The sequence below is a fragment of the Chiroxiphia lanceolata genome, chromosome 8 (assembly GCF_009829145.1).
Source record: "Chiroxiphia lanceolata isolate bChiLan1 chromosome 8, bChiLan1.pri, whole genome shotgun sequence".
Lineage (NCBI taxonomy): Eukaryota > Metazoa > Chordata > Aves > Passeriformes > Pipridae > Chiroxiphia > Chiroxiphia lanceolata.
In genome coordinates, this window is record NC_045644.1 from 5,668,704 (window position 1) to 5,682,263 (window position 13,560).

General features: G+C 39.5%; 1 long non-coding RNA gene across 1 annotated transcript; it reads left to right on the forward strand.

Moving 5' to 3' along the window:
* Positions 1 to 533: 533 nt before the first annotated feature.
* On the forward strand, positions 534 to 4,087 carry LOC116790296. The gene is made up of 4 exons (XR_004358305.1): positions 534 to 705; positions 1,871 to 1,948; positions 2,171 to 2,355; positions 3,986 to 4,087. It is a non-coding gene; the product is annotated as an uncharacterized LOC116790296 (long non-coding RNA).
* Positions 4,088 to 13,560: the final 9,473 nt, after the last annotated feature.

Sequence of the window (13,560 nt, forward strand, 5' to 3'; positions counted from 1 at the left end):
ATCAACTTTTTACATGCAAAATAGTGATGGCATAATTTCAATAGTTATTTCGAGAACACAACCTAAAATGCTGTATGGTTTTTAGGAAAACTCTATTTTAAAATCAAGCAACAGGGAGGATTTTGTCTTTTTTACAGCCTCACCGCACTAAGAAGCTTAAACATATATAACACCTTCCCAATTTAAAAATAAAACATAGCACTTTTTATTAGGTTGAATTCAACCCAAGACCTCAAGTGTGATCACCCCAAACTCAGAGAAAGTACAAGAACTTGAATTTAAAGTCAAAGCTAGATTTGCTTCTTGTTTTAATATCAAGTAATGTTTAAATATTGGACACCCAAACTTCAGTTAGGCTTAAACCATGAAGAGGCTCTGCATGTACAAAGCTCCTGCAGATTTAGGTCTCAAGGAGAGAAGGACAAGGAGCACTAAAAAGCAAAGAGAAAACAGCCTTTTATTCCTTTATTATTATTTTCTGCAATTTTGAAACAGAACAATTTCATTTTTTTTCTTTTTAAAGCCACCAGACATTTCCATACAGATTGAGATCAGGAATGCCAAATCTGAGTGTGGAGAGAATTGCTCTTGCCAAGTTACACAACATGGAAAATAAACCCTTGTAACAGAAGCACTCCTAGGAGCTGCTGCATGGCTAGGGGTGCTGTAGCAGCATCCTGCAGGCAGGGTCCTGCTTTTCCCAAGGTAAATTCCCAATTTTCAGCTGTTACCTTCTTGTACACAGTGTTTACCTTGATAAGGTTATATATAGTGATGGAGCTCACTCTCTATGTTCAGGATAAATCATTGGAATAAAGTATTTCCACCTTTTGCTATTCACTGTCTCTCAAAAAGCTCCCTCAAGCGTGGATTTAGGGGCCACCTGTGCCCACAAACTCAGCAAAGGGGGTGTACAATGGAGGGAAATGAGAGCTCACTCTCACAGCAGCTCTCAAGCAATTCCCATAAATTCCATCAACAGATGGACCTGCCCGTTCATTCCTTCAAGTGTCTCTCTGCAAACTATGAAACTCTGGCACTGCCAATGCCAATTTTAGTGCCATCTACATGGTTGCCAAGTGAAGCAGGTTGTGAAGGGTTGTGAAGCATCATTCAAAACATTCTGATTGAGAAATTCAAAATGAGGATGTCCAAAGACATGATTCATATTTTTCCAAATATTTTCTTGTTCTTGATCACTTGTCTACACCTAAAGCTTACGAACACAAGCAAAACTGTTTTAGTTCTTTCATGTTTCAGTGCTTTCAATGCTGAAACAAGGTAGGTTTATATTAGATGTGAGGAAGAAATTCTTTCCTGTGAGGGTGATGAGGCCCTGGCACAGGTTGCCCAGAAAAGCTGTGGCTGCCCCACCCCTGGAAGTGTTCAAGGCCAGGCTGGATGAGGCTTGGAGCAACCTGGGTTAGTGGAAGGTGTCCCTGCCTTTGCACAGCCCTGCAGACTTTGTGGTACAGTATTAGTGGTGTCTCCTCACAAAGCCCTCACTGCACCGAATGTCTTGCAGAATCTTTTGTCATATGAATGTTGGGAGTTGTATTTCTGGCCCTGAAGTTTGCTCTCAAGCTTATTGATCATGCAGTCTTGTTCTGTGACCTGGAACGTGTCTGTCAACAGCTGTTTCTCAGTCTTACGATGTCCAAAGTCACAAAGTTACTGTCATGAGCTCAGGGACAAGTCAGGTTTTATGGCTACTCCAGAGCACTAAAGCACTAATATTGGTCTGTTTGACAATCATCACTTATTTACTTTTGTGATGTTAAATAATCTAAATAAAGCAACTACAGATTGCTTACCAGGTTCATGATATCTCACTGCCAAAATACAGGTGCTTTTCTCATTTTTTTCCCAGATACATAAAAGCTTGTTAACACAAGAATGCAAGGACAAATCTTCAGCAAGGAAGGAACAACAACAGTAATTGAAGATGGTAATTTAAATTATGCTTTTGTGTTGCAGAGTTAATTTTTTAACCTAGTTTTTAAGTAGCTTCTAATTACATATGTCATACTTTAAGTGTCTCTCAATCCAGAATGAGTTTGAAATATTGACCTTGTATATACAAATCCAAAACCCCATCTAAAATTTGTCCTTATATAGGCTGTGGGTAATATTTTTAAAAGAAAATAAAATGCTTATTTGCCCTCTCTAGCTAAATCTTCAGCAGATGATCATCACATTTCAAAAGTGAGTTGTTCTTAACCACAAATGGACACAAGGACAGATGGCAGGAAGAGCAAATGCCAGTGCTTCCATGAGCATTCCCGCTTCTTAGTGTTTCAAGACCAAACAAGGCTTAGGTGAAGGTACTTCCCTGCCTCTCCAGCCTCTTCACAGGTTTGAAACAATAACAAAAGCAAAAGATTATGTTTGGCTCAAAATCCTCTGCTGTCACAGGTCAGTGGGTTTCATGTCTCTTGGCATGACAGGTCTGTGTAGTCCCTCTTTTTTGGCTCCCATATAGTAAGAATAATGAATCCACATTAATTTCTGTCATTAAATGGGTTATAAAGACTTTTTTTCCATAATTTCAGAGAAGACAATTTTCCAGAAAGCGTTTATTTGATAAATAAAGTTTTAGGTTTAACCCTACTACAAATAATCATCAGCAATAGCAGTAAATATTTTCGACATAGCAATAAGATCCTTGTTGGCTTGACAAAAAATGCTTATGCTCACCATGGCTCACCTATGGGCCATGAATTTGTTGAGAACAATGTTGGGAGAGTTTCACAGACCTGGTACATGACAATGTGGAAGTCATATTCACCACACCAAGGTCCAAAAAAATTCATACTTTTTCATTTTTCTTTTTAATTATTTCCAAATCAGATTTAAAAAAAAAAAAAAGTATATCCAGAGTCCTGATTTTTGCACCTTCCCACAGTCCATCTCAGTCTAAGTTTCCTGGTGTCTCCATCCAACTGTGCATGCAGACCAGGAGTCCAGGAGGTGTTTGGGGAACTTCAGGACTAGGGGAAAAACAAAAAGACAATGCAGCAAACACAAGCTTTAATTGGAATACAGGAAGCCACTGTAACATCATCCAAAGGTGTCCAAGGGTGCTGTGCACACTGGGACATCGGGGACAATCAGCCTTTCACTCTTCATTTGGTCTTTCTTGCATATTCCACCCAAATCCCTGCTCCATAGCCATTTGTTCATCCCTGCAATGGAGCCTCTGACCTGCTGATTTGTTTATTTTTGTTGTTGATTTGCCCATCTGCTGATGTTGGTTTTGTCATTTGTTTACTTCAAGTTAATGTTTCTTTGATTTTATTGCGGAGCACTATGAGGTCCTAAATGATATGGGCATGTATAAAAATAAATGATGGTTATTTATCATTATCATTATTGCACTTGGCCAGGCCTTTAGCTCACTAAAGATACCACTGTCTTCAGGGGCCCCTGAGACTTTGCTTTTAATCTTGGGGGGATTTCTAATTTCTAGGATATATCCGTAATAATGAGCTGCCTAGGAAAACTGTGAGCCTAATTTTCCTGGGCATCTGATGAAGCACATGAATGATGACAGGTAGAAACAACCCAACCCCCTAAATCCCACTTTCCAACACAGGGTTGGGCTCTTTTTACCATTTTAATTATTGATGTGAAAAACAAAGAGCAAACAAACATTAAATTTGTGGAAGACTTGTAGAAATTCAAGCTGCCCCCAACTACAGTGTGTTAAAGAGGAGGGAATACAGTAAGTAAAGTACTTGCCTGGCACAGGGAAATGGAAGAAGGTTAACCAAGTTAATCTTCCCCTGTTTCCTCCCCTCCTCGCTCAAGGCCTCCAGGCTCAACCATCATTAGGAACCATATAATTGACTCATCCACAGGATTTCCTTTTTGTGTTCTGAATTATGGCAGATTTTCCACATTATTTTTTTCTTTCCTTTTTTTTTTTTTTTTTTTAATTTTAAACATTTGAAGCATTTAAACAGCAGGAATCCTTCCTCTACAGGTAGAAAATTTGTCCTATTAGTGAAGAGCACAGAGGCATTTCTAATTCCGGACACCACGTATTTCCCAGCACCATTAAAATCTGCTGATTAACCAATGGCCCAATGGATCTCCATGTGCTATACAGCTGTCACATCAGATGTTTTCTCTGCTACAATTGGTGTGTAATTTTGCTGGGTTTAAGTGCAGAAGGGGGGAATTTCCTTGTGATGGTACAAATAATTCATCATGGGCTATGGCTCAAGATTGTTATGAGGGAAAGAAATATCTCACAGTTATACTGTAGTTCATCCTACACCTGACAAGAGAGTGTTTGGCACATATAGTGGAAGCTTGATAAAATGGTTTAAAATCAGACACCGAAAAAGAATTGCAAAAGAAATTCTTCTTCAAAAATCATTTTGTGCTGAATTATTTCTTTTTTACTTGAAAGCCCTGTTAATACACAGAGAGCATAGCAGGGCTGCTATTAAATGTGGGCAAAAAAATCACTCATTTCGTAGTGAGACACGTTGGGTTTTTTTGTTGTTTTGTTTTCCAAACCGATTTTAAGACCGGAGAGAAGCGTGTCCTATAGCAAACAGTCTAAAACAAATGTTGGGAGCTTTGCTTCATTATGTGGTACATTGTAGTTTTATGCATGTACGCTGTGTGAACAAGAGGGTTAAAAGTTAAACAGTAGCCTAGGGCTAACACACTTGCAAGCTGAACAGGTACAAAATAGGCTTTTGTTGCTTTCAAACTATTACTGTATGTCTTTAGAAGGAAATAACAGAGCGGGCATCTGTGTGCAAAAATGGATTTCCTCCCAGTTCCAGGTAGTGTGGAACGGGGCTGGTTTAATGGCTGGAATGCCCATATGACCTTTAATCCAAAGTCATAAATTTGTCAGTGTCTGAAAGTGGCAGGATATCATTCCTAATGAGGCCAGTTTTTAGGACTTTGTATATCAGTAGTAACATCAGGGAGGACGGTGCAAAGGAGCCTCACGTGGGGTTGGAGGGGGGGTGGAAATCATTAAAGGGAAATAAAAGAGCGGCGTTAGAATTTCACGGAAAGTAATGAAGAAACAGCCAAACCCGGCGAGCTCAGGTTGTTCTGCATTTCATAAAATGATAAATAACTCCTAGTCATGTTTATGTATAATGAATTACAATCCCGCTCCGTTTACCTTTGTAACATTTTACAGGGGTTGTATTTTACTCCCAACTACCAATTATGTCATCATCCTGGCATTTACCTGGACGTAATGATACACAGCAAAGCCATTCTTGGAACATAACTCACTGCTTAAAAGTGTTTGTAAAGCCAGACTGCATCCTATATACTCATAATGACTTGGAGATTGCTATTAAATTTTACAGATTAAAGTTTACTAAATCTTAAAGTCTTTGTGCCGCTTCCAATATTTCTTATTAATCCTAAAGGGAAGGATGCTCAGCCATTGAAATGTCAAAAACTATGTAACCCTCCCTAAAAATAAATAGAAATAACCCAAGCTAGGGTCAGGGAACTTATTAAACAAAGACACACAACAACATAACTAATCCTGCAACTTCAGTACATGAATTTTAATGGTTAATTTGACCCATCACAGGATGTTTCATCCACAATCATTGTTGTTTTTTGTGGAAAACAGGCTGGAAGGGGCACTGAGGCTTCCCAGTGCAGGTTTCATTTCTGCAGGACTCCAAAACCTCAGTCAGAAATATCTACTGTAACATTATCTTACATTTATTCAATTTAATTTCAGTTTGAGAAGGATAGCATATAGATCTTTTTATAAGCTTGTAAGGTCACCAAATTTAAATTAAAGTGACCTCTTTTAAAGCACATTACTAAAAGTACTATGTGGAGGGAAATTTAATATGAATGGTTAAAATGCATGGAATTCAGATTTTACTGTCAAACAGCTCAATTAAACAAATTGAATTTTTAAGCAACAAAAGGGAATTGAATCAAATTAGAAACAGAGTGGGATCTGAAATGTGGACATTTATGAGTGATAGTCACAGGGCCCTCCAGCAGTGAGTTTTCTTTATTTGTTGCCTCAGCAGTTAGAGGGGTTGGCAGGCTGCAACACAAAAGGATAAAAATGTTCACCATTGAAACACAGTTTTTGGCTCCCAATAAATCATCTGTCACTTCATCACAGCCCAGTAGATAATGAGCAATAAAGTTTTCACACTCAGGCAATGAGGAAGCAGACACAAGAAATACAGCTAAAGCTGCTGTCTCTCTGTTCTGTAAACGCAAGGTGCTTTGTGGAATAAATGACCTCTGGATTTCTGGAAAAGAATAATTCCTGCCTTGGTAAAATAAACCATTTGATGCACTAAAAAAAGCCAAATCTAATAACATTACTTAGTTCCTTTAATGAAAGAAATAATCACATTATATCTATGAGCTCCAGCCATCTATAACAGGAAGAGATTCCAGGGTATTACCTCCGAAGTTGTCTCTCTATTGCCAGCAAAGCACATTGCTGAAAATACAATAAAGCTGCACAATAATTTCAAGTGGGATTGTTTGCAGAGATTCAGGAGACATTTGTGTTTGGGGCCCAATCCTGGGAGGTTTTCCCAGCCCGACCTTCCTCACAGGGAGGGATGTCCAGCTCTTCCTCGGGGTCTTGTCACAGCACAAAGAACCTCTGAGGGTCTCCCAACAACAAGATGCAACATCATCAGGCCAAATTAATTGCAAACAGGTCTTGTCTTGACCCAGAAATTTAAAGTGTGAATTTTAACAGTATTTTACCTCACCCTGATGCCTTCTCACTGTTGTTTTGGTGGATATTTTGCAGTTGTTATGCCACAATCCAACAAAAAACTGTTGCTCTTTAGTTCAAAGTGACTTTTTTTAGTTGTTTTTAAAACTAAAGTTTCAACCTACTTCAGCTGGCTGATAATGCTGAGTATATTCATCATTCAAATTTCATATCAAAGCCATTTCAGCAAAGGTATCTTGGATGGCCACGTACAAAGTCTAGTTCACATGCAAAACATATCAGTCAAAAAGTGACAATGCGGCCCATAAACCACATAGAACATACATTGATTCATGTTTTAACTTTATATCAGCATTTGAAGGGACTTGAAGTAAAATAAGATCAGATATTCTTGTCATATGCAAATGGCAACTTAATATTTGCATAATATGTCAAGGTAGAAAAATGCAAATAAACTTTGGGAAAGTCTGTATTTTTGTCATTCTCTCATAGAGCTAATTAGCAACTTGAAAGGAAATTGAAAGCTTCTCTATTCTGAACTCGATGTCAGCTAAAAAAGGCACTGAACTCTGCTTATTTCTAGACCATGTAAGATGAGCAATTAACATCCCCCTCTTATTGAAGTGCTTACACTGATCCATAGCCATAAAGGCTGCTTATCAGCTTCCCAGGTTGGATAAGGAGATACAAGACTGCTGGAATAGAGGTCACACAAATGTAAGTGGAAAAAGAACACATTCTGCTATTAAATGGGGTAAATCCAAGCAAGACTCCTTGAGATAGATAAAAACTTGAATTTACCCCTATGCACTTTAAAGCAGGACCAAAAAACTACACAGAGGTATCTTCACACTGAAAAATGTGTGAAAAAAGGCTTTTTAGGAGCTCAAAACATGTCTTAGATCACTACAGAGTCTTAATACTCCGTGTGAAGGTTTCCACTGTATTTTTTTATGATATTAAGGATGTATTATTTATACCCACTGCAGCCACGCCATGGAATACACGAGGAGAGTTTGTTTAGCAACAGAGTGAAAAAATATTTGCTACAGGGGCAGTCTGGCAATATTGCTTGTTAAGACATGCTATTTGTAAGCAAATTTATATGAAAAGTATGCAATGTCTAATACTAAACTACTCCAGCCCCAGACTGAAGGGTGATTTTACAAACGTCCTGCAGCACTCAATCATTCCTTCATTTTAATGTCTTTATTTTATGATTTTGTTGATGAAATACTACTTACCCAGTGCTCAAAATTCCTTTTAGGCTGCAGGCACTGGCTAGTTGACACGGCAAGCCATATTTTACAGCTATATATTTCAGCTTTCTCTGTCCAAGTTGGAGGACACAGTAGCCAAGATGGTTTTTCATAGTAGAAATATATTTTCATATTTATTTATTGATTTGACTAATGTATCTATTTTTCAATTCACATGCTTATGTTTCAATCCATTAAAGTGATTCATGGTCAAATAATATGTTATTGCAAGTACAAAGAGGAGATAAAACCACTGTACACTGGCTATAACACAAGAATAAAAATAATAAAAATCCATTGCCTGATTAAATATAGTTTTTAATCCCCACATGATCATGAGTAAACTGATGTTTTTAATTATTTTTCTTTAAAATAAGTTAGAGGTTTTTTCTCAGTAAAACGCAATTACCTATTAAATAACTTCTCAGGAATAAATATTCTTACCCAGCCTAAGTGCTCAGCGTAAAACTAGCATAAAGCATCAAATTACTAGGAAAATAAAAAAACTCAAAAGGCTTTTAATTAGTTAAAAGGAGAATTAAATGGCAACTGGTAGAGGAATACTGAACATGTCACCTCTGGGGCAGGGCTGGAGGAGAGTTTGGAATGGAATTGCAGCTGGGATGGCTGGTGGCTGCTCAGTATCACACCTGATATTGCTGGGCCTGGTCCAGGGTTTTGGAACCAGACAAAAAACTCCACAAAAAAGGCAAAGAAACCCATTCATCAGGAGGGGCAGTGCCCAGGCCCAGGTGTGGGACATCTCCAGCCTCCAGCTCAGGTATCTGCCTTGTCCTTGTACTGCTGGGAGATTTTTCTTGCTGTTTTTTCAACAAAAACTGCCTTTTCTCCTGTTCTTCAGTCCTGAACTAAGAAACTTAATGGGAAGCAAAGCCAAAGCCAGAAGAGGCCTTGAGGACCGACCAGAGAGTGATTCTGGCTCTTTCAACCATGGTGAGCACTCCTGATGCTCAGGCACAGGAGCCAAGCTCAGCTGTGGGATCACAGAATCGTGGAATCACAGACTGGTTTGGGTTGGAAGGGATCTTAAAGCCCATCTTGTTCCACCCCCTGCATGGGCAGGGACACCTTTCACTAGCCCAGGTTGCTTCAGGCCCCGTCCAACCTGGCCTTGGACACTTCCAGGGATGGGGCATCCCCAGCCTTTCTGGACATCACTTGCAACATGAATATGAATTTGTCATTCCGGGGATACAAGGACAAACCCTCATCCAGGACATGCTCTGCCCTCACCACCCACAGGAGAATGTTGAACCCGCAGGGCTTCGTGCTCAGAAAAGATCATTTATTCATGAACTTCCACCTTCTCCAGGGCTGGAAAATGTTTTGCTTTTTTTCCAAAAGAAAGGTTTTTCAAACCAATGTGTTTTTTCAAAACAATACCTGGGGTAAATTTGTCAGCACAACTAGGGGATTTTACTTGGATGTTCTGAGTCTGAGACAGTGGAAAGGGGACTTTTGCTTGCTCAACAATCACTCAAAATCCTTTGTTCCTAATCAAAGATTTGAAAAAAATTACTAATTATATATCAGTAATCACTTTTGGAAATAAAAGTTATAGATTCCAGGAGGGAGAAAAAAAAGGGAAGGGAGTCATTTTTCAGGGAGTATGGAACAAGCTGATGCTAATGGGAAAGACAAAAAGGAACAAAAACCTCAATAACCCTAAATATCAATAAATGGGGAGTATAACAAGCCTGAGAGAGAGCTGGGACTGAAATATAAAGGAGAGAAAATAGGCCCACAGAGGAGGGAGATTCAGAGCCCATAATGAACAAGTGGGGTGACATCCTCATATGCTCCAACCCTGCTGCACTTATTGCCAGGCCTGTGATGGCTCAGTAATTATAGATCAGCCATGGGAAATATCCCCCACGCAGGAGCCGAGGACACTGCAGGAATAACTGGAAATGGGGCCGTGGAGGGGGAGCTGGGAGGACATAGACTTCGGTAGGACGGGAAAGCACATCAAAGGGCAGCCCGGGGAACCCGCCGGAATTCCGACAGGCTTCCAGAGCCGGCTGAGCTGCACCATTTCATCTGTGCACCCCAACTCTGGGAGAATGAAAAGGTAGTTTAAAGTCACCTTAGGTCCCCCTGGGAAGCCAGAGCACAGAAGGCTGTCAATGTGTTGAGGTAGAGCAGCTGAGAGGCTCTGGAGAGAGAGAGCTAAATGAATAGAAACTTGTTAAATGATGTGAGTTAATGAGAGCATTTTGGAATTAACCAGCTTCCATGACTTTAAATAAAACCCCAATGTCATTTTAAATTAGATTTTGTACATTTTTGAAACCATTATTTATTTATTTTTTTTTCCATGAGGTGCATTGGTGGGAAGATGGAAGCATTAAAATTTAATATCCTCAACCCACTAGTGGTGAAATATTGGTATTCCTTCAACAAGCAATTCAGAAATAGGGGAACAGTGACAACAGCCAAGAGATTACCAAGACATGGGGAGTCACCTCATTATTTTAGGGGATAAAGAGCTGAAGTCCACAGCCAAGAATGAGAACACAGATGACAGAACCACCATCCTCTGGCCCCACATTGTCACACTGGTCATTCCAGTCCTCATTCCACCAAGTTTTTTGCCCAGTGGATGGAAACACAATGGTTGTGGAGCCGTATTCTGCACCCTGTTCCAGTGCCATGTTGTCAGCTGGCACTGGAATGACTGCTCTTGGTTGCTATACCCTGATTGCTCAGCACTTTCCTTGTCCTGCTTTTACGGCGCTCAGGAGAGGTGAAAGGGCTATAACTTCTAATTTTTTAATTGTTTTTATTATTGTTATTTAGGTCAGCTTTTATTATTTTAAAAGAAAATCTCTCATAGCCAATATTCAGAAGATGAGGGAACATGTTTTGAAGGAAAAACATGTCAGGAAGCACCCAGGTGCTTCCCAGCTGAGTCTGGTTGATAAATGAGCTCTGTTCTTGCATCACACTTGTGCTGTAAGCCAGAAGATTTCTAGATATGTATTAGAAGGTAATTTTCTGCATAATTTTAAATTTGCAACAGCTATGCCTTCTTCAAACCATCTTAAAAATAGGATCTACCAGTGGAACAGGCACCAATCTGGGACTATGATGGCTAAGGTCTAAATTTCTTTACTTTTTGTGTGCTCATGGAGAGCCTCAGGTCTGATCACTTCTGAAATATTCATGCAATTCCACTTCAAAATCTTCAACATTTATTTTTTTCTCACTTTATTTGTATTGTACTTTTTTGCAGGTTCAAACTGGGATGTTGGCACTGCCAGACTCAGGAGACCAGAGTGAAATTAAAGGCTATGATGGTGCCCCTGGCACCACAGCAACAGATGATATAAAAATATTTTAGTCAAATAGAATCCCAGAATCTCAGACTGGTTTGGGTTGGAAGGGACCTTAAAGACCATCTCATTCCACGTCCTGCCATAGGCAGGGACACCTTCCATAGACCAGATTACTTAAAGCCCCAAATATAATTAAGTTGCTCACAGTGTGACTGTTAATTTTCCTTCTATGACACTTCCCAGTCTATGGAATTACTGTGTTAGGAGAAAAACCACCTGTGATGGTGATGGGTGGCGTCCAGCCACGTAGTCAAGGCAGTCATCACATCAGAATCCCATCAAGGATGAGATACAGCTGCTATAGGTGGGCAGGGAGAGTCCTCTAAGGCATTTTAAAGCCATAATTAGCTTTGTGATGCATAAACACTGACCAAAAGCTCAGACAAGCTCGTAGGACCCAAAGAAACTTTTCTGGGAAAGAGCCCAGTATCTTAAAGAGTCACCAAATCCTAGAGCCTGATCTTGGGTGTTAATGTTGGACAACACAGCAACAATATGGGATTTGTGCAGCCAAGACCAGGAAAAGAAGTTGTAAACTGGTCACAGAATGGAAGAAGAAATGGAAAAGCAGGATGGGATGGGGGACATGACAAGCCCCACACGTTCCATGCTCACCAAAGGCTGGTCCCACACCACCAACACAAACCCACAGTAAACTTAGCACCAAGTCCCAATTTAAAAACTCACAGAGCTTTTATATGATAATTACAGTTATTATAACTGGCCTATGAAATAAACACCTCTCCCAATTACGCAAAAGGCACAAGGTCCTTGAGAGACAGAAATCTCACAATAAGATTGACTTTCCAGCATAACAACGTAGAGGGAGAGAGGTGCAAGATGAATAACAATAATATTATGGTACATATAATGTATGTTTTAATTAGCTAAAGGTAATCAAATGAGGTTTGTCACGATTATATTAAGGTCAGGTCTCCACATGGTTTCATCAACAACATATTAAGACAAGGGAGGTGATGCCAAATTGGGGTTTAAACCTAATCAACATAATTAAACAAAGCAAGAACATGTGTTTAGAGCTACACCCATTTTACTGATCTCTCTATTTTAATTATTCTTGTAGAGTAAATATTAGGACCAAAATAACTCTTAATTAAATTTTTCCCATACAAACAGAAAACGCAATCTTCTTTCAATTTGTTATTTTTGTCGAGTGGATGTACAATATCCAGGTCTTTTGTAGTAGAAACCATTTCAAAAGCATGCTCAAATTATGCTAAACAGCCTAATACATTCCAATGTATTGACATACTGACTTCTAATGTGTGGGAAACGGGAAACTACGCTGGCCTAAAAAAGCCATGGGAAACCATAAAAACAAACTAAGAATAATTTAAACTGATTGGATGCTTCCTTGTAAGAAGTTCTTAGTTTCTAAATACAAAATGTGGACATTGAAATGCAGTCAAGTTATGACTTAAATTAGAAAAACATGTTTTCTTAGGTTTCTATCTTGCAATATTTGGCACGACTCAGACACTGGGGAAAGAGTTATGTCAGTAACATTTTCAAAAGTGCCTAAGTGGCCTTGCCTGGGGTAACGTTGAAATGGGACTTAGGTACTCAGAAGTCCAGAGGACATGAGTTTGCAAGGACTTAAAAGTGTTCAAAGCTGCCCAAAAATGTCACACAGGCATTTTTAAAAATTCATTTAAATATTTTTTAAATTCTGATCTGAAGGAGGTGACATCCCATCCACATCTGCTAGAAGGCTGGACTTGATGATCTTGGAGGTGTTTTCCAACCTTAATGGTTCTGTAATTCTATGAGTCTACTCTGAATAAAAGGCTATAGATATTACTAAAAGTACCAATCTTTGGAATAAATCTAATATCCACTCAGGTGAACTGTTTCACCCCAGTGCAGGGCTGATGCCTCTGGTGGGACTTCTCCTAATGTAGTTACACAAGTAAAAGCAGAATCAGGTCTGTAAATAGAAGTTGGAGATGAGGATTACACACTGGAGGCCTATAGGTCCTCCTGGAACTTGGCATTGGTGGGAAGACTTCAGTTTCCTGATGCAGTTTTCCTCTGTGAAACTTGTTCTACAGAGTCATAGAATACCAGAAAGATTTGGGTTGGAAAAGTCCTTAAAGACAATCCAGTCCAATCCCCTGCCATGGACAGGGACACCTTTCACTAGACCAGGTTGCTCAAAGCCCTGTACAACTTGGCCTTGGACACTTCCAGGGATCCAGGGGCAGCC